The sequence below is a fragment of the Equus caballus genome, chromosome 8 (assembly GCF_041296265.1).
Source record: "Equus caballus isolate H_3958 breed thoroughbred chromosome 8, TB-T2T, whole genome shotgun sequence".
In the NCBI taxonomy this organism is placed as follows: domain Eukaryota; kingdom Metazoa; phylum Chordata; class Mammalia; order Perissodactyla; family Equidae; genus Equus; species Equus caballus.
The window spans coordinates 43,229,038-43,249,220 of record NC_091691.1 but is presented as its reverse complement, the minus strand read 5'-3'; the positions used below and the strand labels follow the sequence as shown (position 1 = coordinate 43,249,220).

The window sequence follows — 20,183 nt, the reverse complement described above, 5'->3', positions numbered from 1 at the left end:
TTCATCCTGTTACTCTATAGCTCAAAACTCTGCAATGAATTTTTATTGCCATTTGAAAAAAATTTCACACTCCTTGGGCTGGCATTCAAGATTCCCTAGTTTCTAGCCTTGTCTTTCTTACATGAATGCTCCAACCCAGCTGACCTGCCCATGGTCCCCCAGAAACTCTGCCTCAGTGCCTTGGCTCATGTGGACCCTGAAGGGTCTTCCCTAGTGAGGGAAGGGTTTTCCCTAGTGGCTTTATCCCTGGCCTTCCTGCTCACAGAAAGATACAGCTCTATCTAATTTGCATTTCTTGAGGATGTAGGCTGAGAATTAAATTCCTTATATTTCCCACAATGTTAGTCACATAGGGGCTCAGGAAAAAAAGTGAATGAATGAATAAATGAAAAAAATAAAATAAACCCAAAGTTGCAATGATTTTTGGAAAAATAGATACATTCGTTGGGATACTTTTAAACTGGACTCAAACTGAGTTACACAACATGTAGCCCGAAGCCCAGCAGGAGGTTACATGTGAAAATGTAACATCAGCCCTGTACATCAGGGCTGGTTGATAAGTGCCTTAGCGCTGCCATCAGAAATGCAACCGTTTTCCACCTCTCTGCTCCACCTCCACTTTGCGGGCTTCGTCTCAAGCAGGTCACCCTGTGCTGTGAGACGGCTGCCAGAAGCGACGGGGGCCATGTGTGCTCTTGCTCACACATGGTGGGAAATAGCACACCTCCCTATGCGCAACCCTGCTCAGATCACCCAGGGGAGAGCTATGTGCCAACTGGCTTGCACTAAAGTTAGGTGTGGAATCAGCACCATTCACAGCATATGGACTGCACAGGGTAGCTTTCCAACAAGACTGATAGTCTTCCTAACAACTTTTGTCAGCAAGAGGAAAAGCAGTGGGAATTGACACTCAGTAGGCAATCAACAACGTCCACTATAGCAGGACTAGAAACTAAATCGCAATGCTCATACAAGCATTATCTCACTGAGTCACAGTGCTGTAAGGGAGGCATGATCATTCCCATTTCACTGAAGAGGAAATTGAGGCATAGCAACGTCTAGCAACTTGCTCTGGCTCACACAGGTTTTAAGCAATAGAGCAAAAGTTCAAAACTTGGGTTCCTAATAACTTCGTGGCTCACAAAATGACCTAACTGGAAGGCTGCAGAAAAATGCCACCCCAAACACAGCTCTCCTGTTTATCAACCACAAAAGCCTAGCACTCTGCCATTAATCCTTCCTTAAAAGGGAAATTGGCACCTCCGCCCTCCCCCCCCACCCCCCACCCCCCCCCCCCCACCCCGCCAACAAGTAAAAATATACAAGTGTTATTTAGGAAGTATTGACATATTATCACTTGACATTCCTGAAATTAGATAATCAGATTAGTAATTTATTATAAAAAGTGAATAAACGGGGATTCCAATGAAAGCTAAATAGGTCTCAGGCACCATCCCATGCACAACTCATGAATTTTATCATTAAATATTCACAAAAACCCAAGGGGGTACTATTATGCCCAATTTACAGATTGAGAAAGTGAAGCCCAGAAAGGTTAAGTAATTTGCCTAAGGTTACCCAGCCGACAATCGTCAGAGCTAAGATTTAACCCTTGCTCTTAAAACCTATCCCATATCACCTCCACATATTAAATAGTCTTGAATCTGTTTTCTTTATCAGAAACTGGAAAACTCATTTCTAACCTGCTCAGAATCCGTGGGAACAATGGGGCCAAATCATCTCTTCTCCCCACCCCTCTAACTTCCCCATTCTCCCACTTCTTCCAGCAAAAGAAAGAGGAGAGGTCAAGTACATGCCCTCAGAACCAGGCAAACTCACTGGAAACTCTTCTTGGATCTCCAAAGCATGCATTCTCCGTGGGGAGAGACTACCCCGAAGGGGGCAAAAATTGATTCTTGGGGGCCAAAAATCTCAGCTATTGTAACAGGTTGTGGTCCTCCAAAGCTCACTGCTATTCACAAAATCTTATTTCTCAGTATTTCATTTCTCTCATTAGAGAAAATCTAAATTTAATCTAATTTTTTCCCTTAGGGAGGTGATAATGAAAGGAAAGTTTGAGAAACGCTGCAAGTGAGAATCCACCCGAAAGGGCAACACAATCAAGAATGTCACAGGTCCCTCTGACACGCATTCCTTGCCAGAGTCTGGTCAGCGTTGACTGCTAACCTGCTAACCTGCTTGCCGTAGGATCTTTCCCAACTCTGCTGATTACTGCCCGAGTTTCCCAAACTGTGCTTCACACGTACACAAGTCTACACATAAGTGTTCCAGAAAAGGAAACACTGGGGAGTCAGTAAGTTTGGGGATCTTAGTTACATACAGTTAAATCATTCTCTTTGCTGCGGGACTCCCCACTCTTCAGCCTACCAGGGGCACAGCAACTGTCAGAGAAGTGAGCCCAGGCAGAGCCCAGAGCTTTGGTGTCTTGGAGCATCTTCTGAGGTGAGGGTGTTTGGAAAATGCTGCTTCAGACAACAGCAGCCGACACCAGGCCCGGCCCAGCTCTCAGGACTGGTGGGAGCAGGGGAAATCCTTGTTGACTGCATTTGTTTCATTTCTTTCTGAATTCAGAATGTTCTGATCCTTAACTCTGCTCAGGGCTGAATCTCAGAAAAAGCTACACTGTAGAAGATAGAAATAGAAAAAACTACCTCCGTGGTTTTATTCCTGTGGCAATCTAGGCATGCAGCAGCGTTACCCACCCCCCCGCCCCTCAAACACACGCCCTGCCTGCTATCATTGCGCTGGGAAGGGCTGTGGGAAAGTGTTAACCAGCACAAGCAAACTGATTTACTCAGCAGGGGCAGTGGTTACAGACAAGCACAAAGGAAGGGAGGAGAGAACAGAGCTCTGCTAAGCATGCCTCCTGCAAAGGGAATCTGCTAAAGAGGGAGATGGGGGGAAACGGAGACCAGAGACCAGGAGATAGAGCAAACGCCAAGGCCACATGGGAAATTAGCAGCAGGCCAAGAACACAGCCCCAAGGGCTGAGCCAGGGCACTTCCTGCTGACCCGCACTACCTCCAGCCGGCGGTTATTTTAGTGGCATACTGAAAGAAAATACTCCAGAACGTGAAATTGCCTGATCCCCAGCAGCCTGTTGAAGGATTCCTGTGTAGCACGTTTTCATTCCCTCCACATGGCAGGACCACCTTCTTTGCTCAGATTTCGCCCACACGATCCTAACCCGTGCTGCCGAGGCCAGTCCTGCCCTCAGAGAACCACTCGGCAAAGCTGAGGAACTTGGATACCTGCCAGGATCAAAGTGCCTCCCACCAGGAATTTTTGAGGGTCGGGCAGCTGACTCTGACCCCGCCCATGCCCCTTCGAAGCCCAAGGGCTATTTTCTGAACTGTAAGCATTTGGTTTGGCCCTTGACTGATGGAACAGATTTGTCTCCTGCATGACTTTTTTTCCCTGTGGCCTTAAGATACCTGTACCAGACGCTCTATGGCCACGGATCTTAATCTCCCTTGTTTCAGAAACTGTGCCCAAGGAGGCAAGAAATCCTAACTGCACAGTGTCTTGCTTTATGTGGCATTTTCCACTGACATCTGTAAAACTCAAATCCAAAATTTAGTTTCCATCTTTAGGACCATTGAGCATTTCCATCAGAGATTTTTTTTTTTCTTAGTGCTTTAAAAAAAATGGTTTTGAGGGCTGGCCCCGTGGCCAAGTAGTTACGTTCGTGCACTCTGCTTCAGCGGCCCAGGGTTTCGCCAGTTCAGATCCTGGGTGCGGACATGGCACCGCTCATCGAGCCACACTGAGGCGGCATCCCACGTGCCACAACTAAAAGGACCCACAACTAAAATATACAACTATGTACCTGGGGGCTTTGGGGAGAAAAAGCAGAAAAAATAAAAATAGATTTTAAAAAATGGTTTTTAATGTGCGTTCATGTGCAAGGGCAAGGAGTTTGAATGATATTTCTTGTGATTACCTCACTTAATTAACAACCCCAAAGTCACCCAGAATGTCTTAGGCATTGATAAGCAGGTGTTTGCAATCAGCAGTTGCTCTTTGAGCCCGGCCAGCATATGTTTTTGGCGTTTGAATTCAATTTCAGCAAACTTGAGAAGGCATAGCACAGCTGGGCAGGAATTTGAATGGTATTAACTTACTGTGGATTCTGTAGAAGCCAAATAACCGCCCACCAATCTGTGGGCTCCAGGATGTCCACTTGCACATGTGCACCAATCGCTCACTTAGTTCTGGGCCCCTGAGGTGTGTGCATACAAGGAGGAGGGGATGAAAAAGTCCACCGTCTGTTTGACTGAAGGCCTGTTGTGCAGGGTGTGTCTGCGTGAAACAGCCTGGGCATTTATACACAATGAGCATAAGAAATCCAGCGAGGGCTCTGCTGCGTGCCGGCTTGTAATTGATCAGTGAAGCTTGATAAATTGCTCACCCCTTGGGCTGTATCTTCATATCCTCAAACATCTGGAGGGAAACTGGAAGGGGAATGTTCCACTGGCCCCAAAGAGCCAGATGTGTGCCATCATGTGGAAGGAACGTCCAGATGCCAGCCATCTCCCCTGCATTCCTCCACGCCAGGCTTTCCTGCAGGCTTCTCGAAAGTCAGACGAAGCACTTCTAACTGAGGCTTAGTGTGCCGCAGAGCACTTTCTGCCACTTCCAATCCTTCAAATGAGGCAGGGGTACAAATAAGCAAACTCATTTCATTGTGAGCTCAAGGAATTCTTTTTCAAATTATAATTCTATTTTTAAATAAACTTCATTACGTAGATGCGAGTGTGTGAGAGTGTTTACCTGAGTATGTGAGTGTGTGTGTGTGAGTGTGTGTTGGCTAAGAGCAAGGATTTCAAAACAAGGCTACCAGTTGTTACCCGGAAAACTTTCTTGAAATACAGATCTCTGTTCCCAAACTGGACCTACTGAACCAGATCTCCAGTTTCGAAATCCAGGAATCAGTATTGCTAAGATGCACACAGTTGGTTCTGCCATCAAAGCACAGAGTGGCATTTGGAAACCTGGCAGTAGGTAATATATAGAATGAATACTAATGCTGATACTGATACTGATACCAATGATCGACTTTCTTCGAGCTGCTACCACGTGCCAGGCACTCTTCCAAGTATCTGACAGGCACCTGGCTTAGCCTTCACGAGCACCATATCATGTAGGCTCTACAGTATTTCTATTTTAAAATTGAGGAATTCGAAACTCAATCACAAAGCTGGTAAGTGGTGAAGCTGAACATCCAAGATCCTGGTCTAAAGAGTCGGTTCTTAAATGACCAGCACCCGCTGGGCCACTGCAGCGTCATCCCCAGCACCCTCTTCCAGCCCCAGGTCTGCGGCTGACCAGGCTGGACCGAGAGATAAGCTCCTCTGATCCAGCCCAAGCTGTTTGTTTCACAGAGGAAGAGACTTCGACCTGAAGGGAATAAGTGACTCTTCTGGGAACACCCAGATGAGAACTTAGATTGCCTGATTTGGTCAGAGTTCTTATAAAACACCACACTTCTAGTTTAGTAACTAAGCTCTCTCATGACTTAAACGTTAGAAGTCCCCTTGCCCTGCAAAGATAGCCAAATTTAATGGAGCTCAGTTAATTTTCTAAAAGTTCCAGGTTTAAGGATCTCTGGAACTAAGACCTTCTAGAATCCTGTAGTGCACCTTAATAAGGCCCTGGGTTAGTTAGTTCGTTTGTTTGTTTGTTTGTTTGGGGTCCAGATAAGGAATATTTCCAAATTCATCTTACAGGTCTGCTTTTACGATCCCGGCTCCATGAACATATATTTAGGGCATAAAAAGTTAAAAAAACGGTCACCTCTTGGCATTTGGAGATGCCAGAAACATGTTTCAACAGTTTCCCCTGAGGGCTCCCAACTCATATATTGCTTATTGCTAAATTTTCAGTTAATATGGGCTGCCGGAGGGTTAGACCTCAACAATCCACCCACTGATGTAATCTGGAAGCTTCGTCTCTCCATCGCACACACGAGATTTTACTGTTGACGTGATTACATAACTACAATCTTACCGCCAAGACCAGTGTGCACGAGGGCTCCTCCTGTCTGGGGAAGCATAGCCGCATCCCTCACGATGGCCTAAAAGTGCACGTGGAAGGTTCCAGAGCTGGCCGTGCTGCCTGCTGGGTGAGAGGTAAAAAAGGCAGACAGTCAGCCACCTCATTCCTGCTGTGCTCTGGTGAGAATGGCCAGATTTGCTGTCCTTTCTTCAAGGATTTGGTGACTCTCCTTCCCTCTCAAGCTCAGAGTATCAATTCTTATTTATTATAGAAATAACACCTCATACAATTGTGGGGAAAGCTAGGAAACAAGGATCTGAAGGAGGGAGTCTCTAACTAGACCGCCTGAAACCCCACACTGGCGGACAAGTCGGTGTTTGCCGGAGTTGCTGGGAAACTCAGCACGGCCACTACGAGGGCGGGCTGCAGAGATGAGCCAGTGGAGAAGCCTATGGAAGGCGGGCCTGGGTCGCTGCTGGCCAACAGGGTGAGCAGTCGGGAAGATGAGCTGAATGTGGAGTTGGGGTGGGCCCCACTAACACCTCTTGGACCAGCTTTCTTTGAGGAACAGAGAGAACAGCCCAGAAACCAGTGTGTCTCTGTATCTGTCTCTCACCACATCTAACCACGACCATCTGCAGAAAGCGACGGCTGCTGCTTTCTTTCCACCTTTCAAAAGTCACACAACCTTCTCCTCGTACGGGTCTAACTCAGACCCATGCAACGGTTCTGGAAAGCATAGTTCCAGCTTTGCCAAGTTGACAAAGTACAAAACCACCCCAGTCCACCCCCTTCCAACTGGACATCCATATACACCTTTTTAAACCACTTTTAACTCCCAAATAAAGACAAAGGTAAATGTTTTCACCTAACATGGTGCAACCCTCTCTCACACAAACAAAGACGTACTAAGTCTCTCCCCAAGGAAGCATATAAAGTCCCATGTGTTACTTCATCCATCTTTGGGTGACCATGTCATGCAAAACCATTCGTAAAGTAAGACTGAAGTTTTCTCTCCCAGTAAACAGGTCATAGGCAGTCCCCAGTGACGCCACAAGTGGAGGCTGAGGGAGAGGAAGCGATGTAGCAGAACTAGGAGCCATGCGCACCTGAGCCGCTGCTTGTGTAACTCACATGTGCCTTCAGGACCTGCTCAAGCCCAGCAGTGTCCATTTCACTCTCATCCGATACGGAACGCTGTCCACGCCCAGCTTTATGGCACCTTATATGTCAGAGACACACCAAGTGTCACGGAAGCATACTTTCTCACAAGGACAAAGTGGCAGCACAGCTTTCATAGCCATCTACTATAGAGCCTTCTTTTGCTATGAGACCCACTCAAAACTGGTGGCCTTTGGGGTGGCTCAACACATGGGTCAGAGTGACGTGATCAAACGAAGTATACGTTGCCTTCAAAATCTAAAAAGGCCCATTAGATTCTGCGTTTCCTTCTTAGTGGAGAAAGTGCTGGATGCAGAAACTTCTCTCTCAACGTGTTTTGGAGCCCTGGACTCCTAGACGTTTTCACCAAGATAAAAGCCTCCTGAGTTTTTGTGGGATCTATTTCTGCCGTCGGTTGCACATTTGTCTTACTGAAGCGTTTGGGTCGGTTTCTCTCCAACTCGCCTCCTGCTCACTAGGTCCAGTCAGCGTGATGCGATGTCCAGTGTGATGCCCTGCGGGACGGAGAGACGAGGGTGAGATGATGACAGAGGACAGAGAGCTGCTGTCACCCTAGGTCAGTTCAGTGAAGGCACAGCACTGGCCCTGCCGGCTGAAGGCAAACCGCTTCTGGTGATCTTTATTAATAGGTTGAGGAGCTTGCTAGCTGCATACCAGAGGATGTGAGAAGAACATGCATCTAGACTAGTAACCACAACTGAGGTCACCATCTGATTGAGTTTACAAGAATCCACTGTTGTTCCCCAAATCCGTCTGTCTTCTGCGCAGGCCACACAGGCAAGTTAAACAGAAAAATGGAAGGATTCACGACCTCTGACTTTCAAGTCTTTGATAGTGGCACTAATCGCTGCAGTCCCTCCAGGAATATCATAATGCTTTTGAGGCAGTTCTAGAATCTTCCACTTGACCTTTCCCATCACAATAGTCCTTGGGTAGTTCCACACATCAGGGAAAAATGTGGGGATTCTGCCAGTTGCTGATTACGTCCATCCCAATTATGTGTGAAAGAACTGGGGATATCAGCATAGGATGGGTCCAGAGACACACTTGGCCCACCGTGAAATGGATCTGAGTCAAAATCCTCTTAACCACCTGGCCCCAATAGCCCCCGCTCTGGCGGATGGACCACAGCAGCATTTTGAGTCCCTAGGAAGTAGTGTCGCTTCACAATAAGCAGCTAATAATCCCCCAAAGTCATTATTTCCCTTCCCCAGTGCACAGTCACCTGGAAAATGGCCGCACGTCCCTTTGGAGGGGGCCGAGAGGGAGACTCACAGTGTCTCCTTGTGGCTGTGCTCCAGGGCAGCCTCTCCGCAGACAAACAGTCACAGCCACGCCCGCATTGCTCTGAGAGACCACAGGGCAGTGACACCCCTCACACTGCTGGACTCCTCTCCAAACCAGCTGTCCGCTGAGGGCATCTTCCACAAGGCAGCCTCACGACCCCTGAGGGGCCCTTATTTAGAGAATCTATGTCCCTGCAGCTACCCAGAGACGAAAAGGCTGCCTAGATTCTGCCCTTCTTGTGAGAATATGAGCCCCCAATGAGGTTCTTTGGATATAAATCTGTTTGCACCTTAGAAAAAAAGGCCCTATAAGCCAGGTATTGTAAATCCCCTCTGTGTTCATTTTCCTAGGGCTGCTGGAACAAATTACCGCAAACTGGGTGGCTTAAAAACAACAGAAATTTATTCTCTCATGGTGCTGGAAACTGGAAGTTAGAAATCAAAGCGTCAGCAGGACCATGCTCCCTCAGAAGTTTCCAGAGGAGAATCCTTCCTTGCCTCTTCCAGCCTATAGTGACCCCAGGCGCTCATTGGCTTGTGGCAGCATCACGCTAGTATCTCTCTCCATCTTCACATGGCCTTCTTCTCCATGTGCATCTCCACATGTCCTCTCCTCTTCTTTTTCCTTTTCTTTTCTTCTTCTTCTTTTTTTTTTTTTTTGGTCAGGAAGATTGGCCCTGAGCTAACAGCTGTTGCCAATGTTCCTCTTTTTTGCTTGAGGAAGATTGTTGCTGAGCTAACATCTGTGCCCATATTCCTCCATTTTGCATATAAGACACCACCACAGCATGGCTTGATGAGCTGTGTGTAGGTCTGCACCCAGGATCTGAACCTGCAAACCCGGGGCTGCAGAAGCAGCACATGCAAACTTAGCCACAGGGCCAGCCCTCCTCTCCTCTTCTTATAAGGACACCAGCCGTTGGACTTATGGTCCACCCTACTCCAGTATGAACTCAACTAATCACATCTGCAAGGACCCTGATTTCAAACAAGGTAACATCCTCCAGCTCTGGGTGCACATGAATTTGGAGAGGATGCTCTTCAATCTCCCAAGCCCTCTAACAGTATTTCTCCACCTTACCTGCCTTGTAAGCACTTGTGGGTTCCCTTTAGACCCATGTTGGCTGGGTCCCACTCCCACCTTCTGAGATTCTGCTTTAGTCTTGCCGGGCTGGAATCCAGGCATCAGTGCTTTTTAAAGCTCACCTGGTAATTTTTGCTGTCTGTAGCCCAGCGGTCCACACGGTGTCTGACACTTGTCACCCAGCCTAGGTCCCAGGAGAACCGAGCCCTCTGCCCTCCTAAGCTCCAGCTCCCAATCACTGCTGACCTTCGCTGTCCAGCCCGCAGGGACTGTGCAAGATCTACAGTTACCACCTGAACTTTCTGCCTGAAAAAAATGCAGGACAGCGCACCCGCATGGTCAGAGTGAGGTCCTACACACAGTAAGCGCCGCTCCGCTTGGACCTGCTCCATTCTGGCACCATTTTTACTTTGGGCATCTATTCTATATTGTCCCTAAAATGCTCGAGGCAGGGTACTTCTGGAGGGTGACTGCACTCCTCCAGTGCATGACATCTCTCAGCCTTTGTCATCTCACTTCCCCATGCACCCAGTGTACACAGTAACCTCAGAAAACACAGCCCTTTGAGGACCTGGAGGGCATCATGCTAAATGAAATAAGTCACGCAAAGAACGACAAACACTGCACGATCTCACTTGCGTGTGGAATCTAAAAAAAAACCAAGCTCAGAGATACAGAGACCAGATTGGTAGCTGCTGGAGGTGGGGACTAGGGGGTGAGTGAAATGGGTGAAGGGGGTCAAAAGGCACAAACTCCAGCTATAAGATAAATAAGTCCTGGGGATGTCATCTACAGCATGGTGACTATAGCTAACAATTCTGTACTGCATATTTGAAAGCTGCTGAGAGAGTACATCTTAAAAGTTCTCATCACAAGAAAAAAAAAGTTTGTAATTATGTGAAGTGACGGATGTTAATTAGACTTATTGTGGTGGTCATTTCACAATATATACAAATATTGAATCATCACTTTGTACAGCTAAAACTAATATGCTATGCATCAATTCTCTCTCAATTTAAAAAAAAAAAAAAAAAAAAAAAAAAAACCTAGCCCCTTTTCCTCCTACTGCCCCCTGGGCAGAGTATTTCTTGCAGGTTTGGGTGCCCCCTCCCACCCCCCCCACCCCCCCCCCCACCCGCGAGTGGGACAGACCCCACTGCATTCTTTCCCATCCCCACCCCCCAGCCCCGGGACCTACCTTCCTCTCTCCCAAGAGGCACACATGTGCCTGAGTTTCCTTGGGCATAGCCCTACCCAGCAGCCCAGTTTCCTGCCTCTCCCAGTGTTTACACATCACCCCTAGCCCAGCTTCCTGGACTTCAACACAAACGCACACAAACATATGCCACATGCCTGCTGCTGCCGGTCCCACAGGCTTCCTTCAGGATAAACTCACCTGCTGCCTTACAAGTTTCTTTTTTCCCCCTGCTTTATCTCCCCAAACTCCCCCTGTACACAGTTGTATATCTTAGTTGCATGTCCTTCTAGTTGTGGGATGTGGGATGCCGCCTCAACGTGGCCTGATGAGTGGTGCCATGTCCGCGCCCAGGATCCCAACCCTGGGCCGCTGCAGCGGAGCGCGTGAACTTAACCACTCGGCCACGGAGCCGGCCCCTTACAAGTTTTCATTTAGGATAAAACCAAAGACTGGCTTCCCCAAACTGACACATTGGTAGTTTCATTTATTGCCTTTAAAAAAAGTAAGCCTCCTTTGCCCCATGTTAGTTAAATTTTCCAGCTGTGGAAGAAAGGCTATGTTTTTCACTTTGTGATTAAGCTTCCCAGATAAAAGAAATCCACATTTCTTTCAACCCAGACTCACAGAACCAAGGATTTTCCATTGTGGAGCTGTCCCCAGAGTGTCTTCCTAAAATAGCACCTTGCTCTCCTAAGGGTTATTCAGAGTCGGACAGTTTGTCACTGAGGCTCATTCTCCCGTCTTCTCTCCCTGCCCTGACTGCGAACTAGCAGCGGGCAGGATGGGCCGACTTGCCCCTGTGATTGGCAAGTGACTGCTAATTATTCCCAATGCTCTTCCTAGAATTACCAGCTAATTCTGGTATGTTTCATACCAGATAATAATATATAATATCCTATAGTATATATATTCTAATAACAATAAGCTATGTTTCATATCACCCAGGGCACCATAGAAAATTCCTGTTATAGTGTGCTACGCCTAGGAAACGGACAGCAAAGTGCCCTGGCTGCTCTCCATCCGTACTTTCCTTCACGGCAGTGCCCTCGCCTCTCTCCACCGACTCCCTCCCGGTCAGATGCTCCACCCCTGGTTATTGTTCTCCTTCCACTGCTTTATTAATATCTTTGTGATGAGAGGCACAGTTGCCTATTCCAGGAAAACTATAGACAAAGCAAAGGAAGCTAATCAAATGCCCCAAAAAGGACACAAAGAACCTTTGCCCAAGTGTTTGTCCCCAAGGCTATTACGGAAAGCTCCTGTCTGCCCGGTGCCACCCGGCAGGGCGAGCAGTGGGCTCCCTCCCCTCCGATGGTAACAGTGCTTGTAACACCCCACTCACTTCCTTTACGTTCGCTTCCAGGCAATGGCTGAAGCTCAGAGGCAGCACAGACCCTCGGGCGCACGGAAGCCCTGGGGCACGGCTGACATCAATGACCAGTAGAAGTGACCCCGAGAGGAGGCCTGGGGCGCGCGGGGAGGCCCGGGGGGGGGGGGGGGGGGGCTCTGCTGGGTGTATTTTGAGGATGTTGTTCCCCTCCCCTGCGCCTCAGTCACCCCGTATTTAACAGGGAAGGATGTGGATTCAGTGATCGCTCAGTACCCTTCCAGGTCGAATGATCAGAAGCGCCGAGTAATGCAAGCTGCTAACAAACACTAGCAACACCACGCCTCTGTCCCAGCCATTTACTCAAATTTGTGACAAGCATTTAGCAAGAAGGGTCCCAATGATTTGCACACACATCTAAACGGCTCGCACGCAGGTAGTCTGTGCCCATCCGCAGTGTCTCTCTCACTGCCCTCCCCGCGTCTCCCTCCCGCGCCGGCGCGGGCTGGCTGCGCTCCTTGCTCATTGCTCCGCAACCTGGCGCGGCTCTCCGCGACCTCTGGGTTAGTTCCCGCTTACCTCTTACCTTGCTAGAAATAAGGGGCCCTCTAAGAGCTAACTGTGACTTCAACAGTTAACGGGCCGCAGCAGGGCCACGTTCCCTCACCCACAGGAATACAGAGACAGCTCCGTGCCTGCCCCACGCCACCTCCCCGCCCGGAGTGCAGGAAGACGCGTCCTCAGCCGCAGCTGGAGCCGCGTTCGCGCCGCATGCTGGGTCCTCCCCTCGGCTGGGGGCAGAGGCCGCAGGGCCCCGCCTGGGAGCGAGCATCCTGCTGCGCGGGGCGTGGGAGCAGGAGCCCTCCAGAGACAGAGGTGACGTGGGAGCATCGTGGGCTCCGAGTCCCAGTTGCAGAAGGGCCACTAAAAGAGACGCCTGAACACCTCGGACTGCCATGGGAGCAAGAAATCGGCTGGTCTGTGTTGAATCCGAGATGCCAGGGGTCATTACTGCAGCCGAGCCCGCCCCTGTGCCCGCGCTTCAACCCGCAGGGGATGAGCGTCCAGAGAGCAGGGCCGCCCCTGCCCTCCAGGCCTGGCCCTGGGAGAAGGGCCTTGGCCCTGGGAGCGCCTCTGACTCCTGGAGAAGTCCTCTAGGAGGCAGAAACCGAGAAGGGTGCCGCCCAACTGGTTTAATTACCTGAAACCCCTAAGTTATCAGTCCACCTCGTGCCCCTTGTTCTTATTCAGTGCTCACCAAAAACCTCTGATCAAGATCGGCCTCCAGTGTAGTTTTGTTGACAGGGAGAGGGTATCAGATCAGCAGAATTTTGAGCTGAAACGGTCCTGTGACAGTGTTTCATTAGACGCAGTAAACTGTGGCTTCCGGCACACTTACACGTCCTGGAGGGGGAAATTTTCCTCCCCAGGGCCAGGCCGAGGGGCAGCTTTAGACGTCATGTTCTGAAACACAGGTTCCCAAACCACGGTCTAGCTGATGACTTATTCACTTATGTTCAACAAATATGTACTGAGCATGTGTACTGCACTGGCACAGGGGACGCAGCCGTGAGAAAAGCCAGCTCTTTGCTCGCATGAATATCATATTGTGGAAGGTGGCAGCAGCTGATACATCAGAAAATAGACAAGTAGATTACATTTCAGATGGAGATAAAGACTCAACAGGAAAATAAAGCAGGCTAGGGGAAGGAGTGGCGATGGGGTGGGGGGATTGCTGTGTTCCATGTCTCACGGGAAAGGTTTCTCTGGTGAGAGGACATTTGAGCAGGTAACTGACAACATGAGGGAGACAGCCTTGCAGATTCCCCTGAACGAGGGAAGCATGGTCCAGTGAGAGGAACCACGGGCACAGAGACCTCGAGGTGGAGCAAGCTGGTTTGTCAAGAAACTGCAAGAAGTGAGAGGGGCCCAGTGGAGTGAATGGAGGAGATGACAACAGGAATGAGGATCAGTGGGGAGCAGGGTCCCGGAACACACAGGCTCATGTAGGCCATGGCGGGGACTCTGGTTTTACCCTCGGTAGAATGGGAAGTCATTTAAAGGTTTGGGGCAGAGGAGCGGCACCACCGGACTTCGATTTTAAAAGGATAAATCTGGCTGCTCTGTTGACAACAGACAGGAGGAGTGTGTGAAGCACGGAGAGCTATTAGGACACTATTGCAGTGACTCAGATGAGAGGCCGTGGTGGCTTCTGTGATCTATGGCACAGTTAATCAGAGTTCCTTGGGGATCTAAACAAGTCATACCAGGAGACTGAGGCAGCAAGCTTCAGGAGCAGCTGCCGAGAATTCATGAGGCAGGGAGCCTAAGGGCCACAGCACACAGACAGCCTCACCCTGGGCCCCTGACACTTGACCTCAAACTGCTAGCCTTACCTCTTGGTGCCAATATCTGACTTCTGGGGAACTACCAAACCTTGTCTGCCTAGATATACAAAACCTGCTTCAATCAACTGTGTCAGTAAGCTATTGCTTCATAACAAACCATCCCAGGACTCAGTGGCAAACATACTATGCATTTATTCTCAGGGTCACAGATCTGCGGGTCAGCTGGGGGCTCTGCTCCATGTGGTCATTCCGGGGCCCAGGCTGAAGAGGTAGCAGCTAAGTGGTGGCATTTTTTTTTTATGTGTAAGTTGGAATCTCCCAGAGGGGCAAGTAGAAACATGCAATGCCTGTTAAGGCCTAGGCTCAAAACTGGCACACTGTCACTTCCTCCCACGTTCTATTGCCAAAGACTCTCACTGGCCAATCCCACATCATCGGGGCAGGGGAATATACTCCTACTTTAGTGGGAAGACCTGCAGAGTCCCATGGCAAGGGGTATGGATAGAGAGGATGAAAAATCGGGGAGAATGATGCAACCTAGCACATCACCCCATCAGGAAGAGAGTTAGCGACCTCTGGGAGGGCTTCTCGAATGACAGCATGCATGTGAGTCACCCCAAAAGACGTTGAAAACAGTTTGCTGGGCCTACTCCCAGAGATTCCCACTCAGTTGATCGGAGGTGGTACCTGAGCACTTCCATTCTAACAAGCTCCCAGGTGACACTGACACTGCTGTCTACAGGCCACACTTAAGTGGCGACGACCCACAGTGCACTCCTAAGGACTCAGTGTCAGATCCAGGCGGCAGGAGGTAGAAACATTTTAATTCCAGAGATTGTATCTCTTATCTCAGAATGCAAAGGCAGGACATCCCCTTAGCTGGAGGAGGGAGCCTCTTTAGACACATCTGAGAAGGGAGCTTGGGGGAACCTGTGCCATGTCACCCCTTGAGCTCAGGTAACTGAGAGCTCACAACCTGGTCCAAACCCCTCAACCTTCTCACTGTCAAATAACAATAATAACTTCTAAAAAGCATTCTACAGCCCTGCTCCAAAGATGTGTGTGCTGAGTTAGCCCATCCTTCCACTGGGCTGATACTTAGTCCTTATTAAATTATGCTCCACTTTCCCTGAGAGCCTGTAAGGTCTGTGCAAGCCATCTCTGTGTCTTCTCCAAGGGTCTCCCTAGTGCCTGACACTTATTAGGGTCTCATCTTATGTTTGCTGAGTGAATAAAGAAGCCAGGGAGCAAGGTTTCCATCTACTGGAGAAAGAAGACTTATTTTTAAGATAGTGACACCCAGCCCACCATCCAAGCCATCTAAATCAGAAGTCTTGGGGTAGGACCAGCCATTGGTAATTTTTTAAGCTCCCAGTGATTCCAACATGCAGCCAGGGCTTAGGACAGCTGAGTGTCAGAAGTAGGCCAGCTCTGCAGGCTGCAAGACAGACACAGGGCACCGATGAGTCGTGGGTGGAATTTAACCCCCACTGCTACGGGCACTGCAGCTATTTCAAATCGACAAACCATCTAGAGAAACAAAAAACAGACTCTCCCAATAGTACTGTGGAGACAAGAGATTAGTTGTGTCAAAATTGACCATGGTGCAGCCATTTTAAAATGGAGTCAGAGCTGCTTTTCCAGAGAAACTGCCTTGCTGTCTTGGACCTTGGACTGGGCAAAAACAACAACTGTTCACGAGCAATTGTTGGAGAAGTCAGCAGGAGAACGGACATCCTGATCCCAAAGACTGAGGACTGCGCACTATCTGAAAACAGACTCAATAGTCAATCAATGTGTAGCCAAGACCAGCTCTCTGCCCCAACTCCAATGACAATTCTTCATAATACACCCTCCTTCCTTTGCCTTCAAAGCCCCTGACTTTCACTCTCTAGTGGGGCACTGTTTGGGTTTCTACCTGAATCTGCGCTCCTGGAATTGCAATTCTTTGATCCAAAATAAACACTTTGCCTTGTAAACTGGTTTCTATTTCTCAGGTCGACAGTTCTTGCATACAAGCTGAGTGCCTCACTGACTTACTAACCTGTTCGGTCCTGAGTTACAAAGAAGCGACCCATCCTTGGAAGGTCCTCTCAGCTAGTGAATGACCTGTCCACAGCTGGAAGAGGGCAGTTGGCAGTGGGTCTGGCAGCCCCTTGAGGACAGGAGCCTTGTAGGACAGGCCCCGTCCATCACAGGGGGTGGCATATCACAAGTTGTGCTGGGAGGAAGGGAGGAGAACACGTGGAAAGCATGAGCCAAGGAGGTGGGAGAAAGCAGAGAACAGAGGAGGGAAGGAGAGACACAGTGAGCAGGAAGAGAGGGAGCCGGCAGCGGGGAGAGGGGTGAAACAGGCGGCTGGCCCCTCAAAGCTCAAATTGCTGCTTCTCATTTGGCCGCATATCCTCTTGCCCACAAGGCCCCTCTCCAGCAGCCACTTGGTGAGAAAAGATGGCAGGCAGAGAACACACCTCCCTCTCCCTTCTCACTACCCCCGAGTGCCCTACACACCTCTTCACCAGAGCTCCTCAGAGCCCTAGGGACCGGAGGTCACATCCCAGAGCAGGAAACACGTGGAATCTTGACTGTAGTCCAAAGTCCCGCGTCGTGAGCACCCAATGGTTTAGGTAGAGGGGACAACAATGCTGGCGGCTCTGGGCCACTCCTACCAAGAGATCTTGTTGGTTTCTTATCACTCAAAGGGATAGCATCAACTTTGTAAAATAATAGAAACCCTGCACCAAGTCAGCATCAGTTAGGTAGCAGAGCATCTTGACTTTATGAGAGGCCTCCGTGGCAGCACACAGCAGAGGTTCCTCACTGTCCAGCACCCAGGAGCACAACGCCCCACATGACCAGCGGGAGGTCAGTTTCAGAACCCCAGCCTTTGGAGACCCCTCGTCTGGTTAATTAGTTCCCCATGCAGTGTCTCAGAGGCGGTGACGGACGGTGGACGGACACAGACTTGTGGCCTGTGTCACACTGACGGGAAAACGCTCCATGACCACGCCCAGCTGTGGGAGTAGCACGGGGGGTGCCGCCACTGTCCACCCTGGCCCCGCACCCCAGCCCGCCAGCTCTGTCCTGTGTTGGGGAGCGGGTCTAAGGGCTGTGGCTAGCGGCTGGCAGGCTTTGGTGCACCGTGCTTTCACCAGGATTGTTTTTGGAGAAAGAGAAGAGAGTTTCGCAGTGCACTAACTTTTTTCAGAGCTGAAAGCGTTCCGGCCCACGCTCACCCAGGTTGGCCCTCTCTCCGCGCGGTTCCCAGCCCTCTGTGTCAGTCTATTTCTCTTCTTCTTCCCGATTTGCCTCTTTCCTTTTCCTTTCTCCGTCTCCCCCGCCTCCCCCAGGACAGGTACAGGTAGGACAGAAGGGGACGACCCTGGGGAGAGGGTAGGGAGGGGACAGTCAGCTGCGGGGGTCAGGCGGACCAAGAGAGACACTCCAGCTCCTTTTTCTCCACCTCAGACCTGTGTTCAGATACACCTGCAACGGGCCGCACAATTCCATTTCATCATAGTGTGTGTCTTTGAAGGAGAGCCCCCTCAAACTGAACTTGTGAACTTATTTTTAAAATTATAGGGGCTGGCCAGGTGGCGCAGTGGTTAAGGTTGCACGTTCTGCTTCTCGGAGGCCTGGGGTTCCCCGGTTTGGATCCCGGTGCAGAGGTGGCACCGCTTGGCAAAAGCCATGCTATGGTAGGCGTCCCACGTATAAAGTAGAGGAAGATGGGCTCAGATGTTAGCTCAGGGCCAGTCTTCCTCAGCAAAAAGAGGAGGATTGGCAGCAGTTAGCTCAGGGCTAATCTTTGTCAAGGAAAAAAAATTAAATTAAATTAAAAAGTAAGGGGCCAGTCCAGTGACACATTGGTTAAGTTCTCAGGCTCCAGTTGGGCGGCCTGGGGTTGGTGGGTTCGGATCCCTGCGCAGACCTGCAGACAATCCTTGGCCGTACTGTGAAGGCATCCCACATAGAAAGTGGAGAAAGATTGGCACAGATGTTAGCTCATGGTCAATCTTCCTCACCAAAAAAATAAATAAATAAATAAAAATTATAAAGTGAAATGTGTCAATTGACTGAAAAAAATTAAGGAAATGGGTGACCATCTGCATTTCTGTTGAAAGAAGTAAACAAATTAGATTGGTAAATATTTACTAAGACCCTACTATGAGCAACGTATAGGAGTCTTCAGAGTTCCTCCTCAAGCTAGACTGGATTTAGATGTCCCTGAAGGACCCCTCAGCAGGCTAGTTCTAGACAGAAAGGAAAAACGATGTGTCCCCTGGGGCCACGCCTCCTCTGGGGCATCAGCCCACCTGCTTGACCCTCCACCACCCGACTACCACCCCAGGCCAGCACCAGTCAGAACTCCTCCCCTGGGAGGACCAGCCCTGCCGCATCTGGGCCCCATTGCGGGCCCACAGGCTCTGCAATTGGGGGTGGGGAGGGGGTTGCCAGCCTGCACCCATGGGAGAGGTCCTAGCCAGCAGCCTGCCTCACCTCATGACCTCCTCCAAGGAGCGTCCCACAGGGCCCGGCCCCTTGCCCCTCTCCCAGAGCCCGCGGAGTCAGCGCCCTCACCCTGTGCTGCCTCTCCCTGTGTCCCTCTCCCCCGCTCTCAGCATTTTGTAAACCAGCTCATCCTGTGATTGTCACACCAGCTGGGACATCATCGTGCCTGCCCTCAAAGGCAGAAGTGCTCCCGCCCCAGACAGAGAGGTCTCTAAGAATACAAGTGATTTTTACTAGACCTTGTCTACAAATACAGTCACCAGAAAAGTCCGTGCTCCAGGGTGCTGACCTCAAGTCTTGCATTCACGGCTCTCCCTGTTAGATGCCTACCTCCCCAGGACACGTCCGAAAAGAACCGAGTTCACCCTGCACGTAGCTGTTTATGAACTCAGCTATTTTGAAATGAGAATGAGTCTTTGAGAGATATATCATGGTAGAAATTTCCATGCAGGATCCTAGTTGAGGTGGGTTTTAAATCTTTTAAGAGATTTTAAAATAACGAGTCCCATCCTTTCTGCCATGGGAGTGGGACAGGCTGTGAGAAAGCAGCTCCTCTGACTTTGAGGGGGAGATCTCTCCTGCCCACACGAGGATCTAGTTCTGTTCGTCCCTGTCTACCCATTTCTGCAGGTTCCTGTCGGCACACTGTCTGGCTGATACCAGGGCCTGGCCTGGCTGGGAAGGGGACAGACGCACATCTGCAATGCCTGTCACAGTGTCCGGGACGCCTGATCACCAGGTGACAGTATTGCTTTTATGAGATGTTTTGAGAAGGTTTGACTTTCAACTCATCGACTCCTTCCTTCCACAGCATCGTTAGAGATAGATAAATGCAAATCCAATGTTTTACTATTTTAATGGACACATGGATAAAAATAACATTTGTGTAACCCTTTGTGGATTGCATGGCATTCAAACAAAAAGCATGTGCTTGCACGTCCAACAGCCAATGATATGGGAACTGCCATTGCCCCAGTATTTCGATCCCTCGCTGCACGTAGAGAGATTAAGCAAGCTGTCGAAGGTCAAGCTGCTTGCAGTGTGGGGGCCTGGGGCTCCCCCGGGTCTGCCTCCTCCCTCTCTATTCCTTGACCACAGTGACCTCCCGTCAGGAGCTGCTGAGAAGCTGTGTTCATTCCTCTGCCTCCAGCAACGCCACTCTTGCAGAAAGAGAAGAGCCTGCCTATTTCCAAAATTCTCCAAAGCAGACACCCCTAAGGCTTCCAGT

General features: G+C 49.8%; 1 long non-coding RNA gene across 7 annotated transcripts in view; it reads right to left on the bottom strand.

The window, feature by feature from the left end:
- LOC111774551 (uncharacterized) overlaps window positions 1-10,818 on the bottom strand; it is a 55,405-nt gene extending 44,587 nt beyond the window's left edge. For 2 of the 7 annotated variants that reach the window (XR_011441429.1, XR_011441428.1), the window contains exons 1-3: window positions 10,769-10,818; window positions 6,031-6,141; window positions 4,146-4,665 (exon numbers count right to left, since the gene is read on the bottom strand). This is a non-coding gene — a long non-coding RNA (uncharacterized lncRNA). Of the gene's footprint in view, window positions 1-3,890; window positions 4,666-6,030; window positions 6,142-7,127; window positions 7,695-7,854; window positions 8,080-10,768 lie in introns of those variants that run through there. The other 5 variants (XR_011441433.1, XR_011441430.1, XR_011441432.1 and 2 more) reach the window with 5 other exon arrangements.
- Between the last annotated feature and the right edge of the window lie 9,365 nt (window positions 10,819-20,183).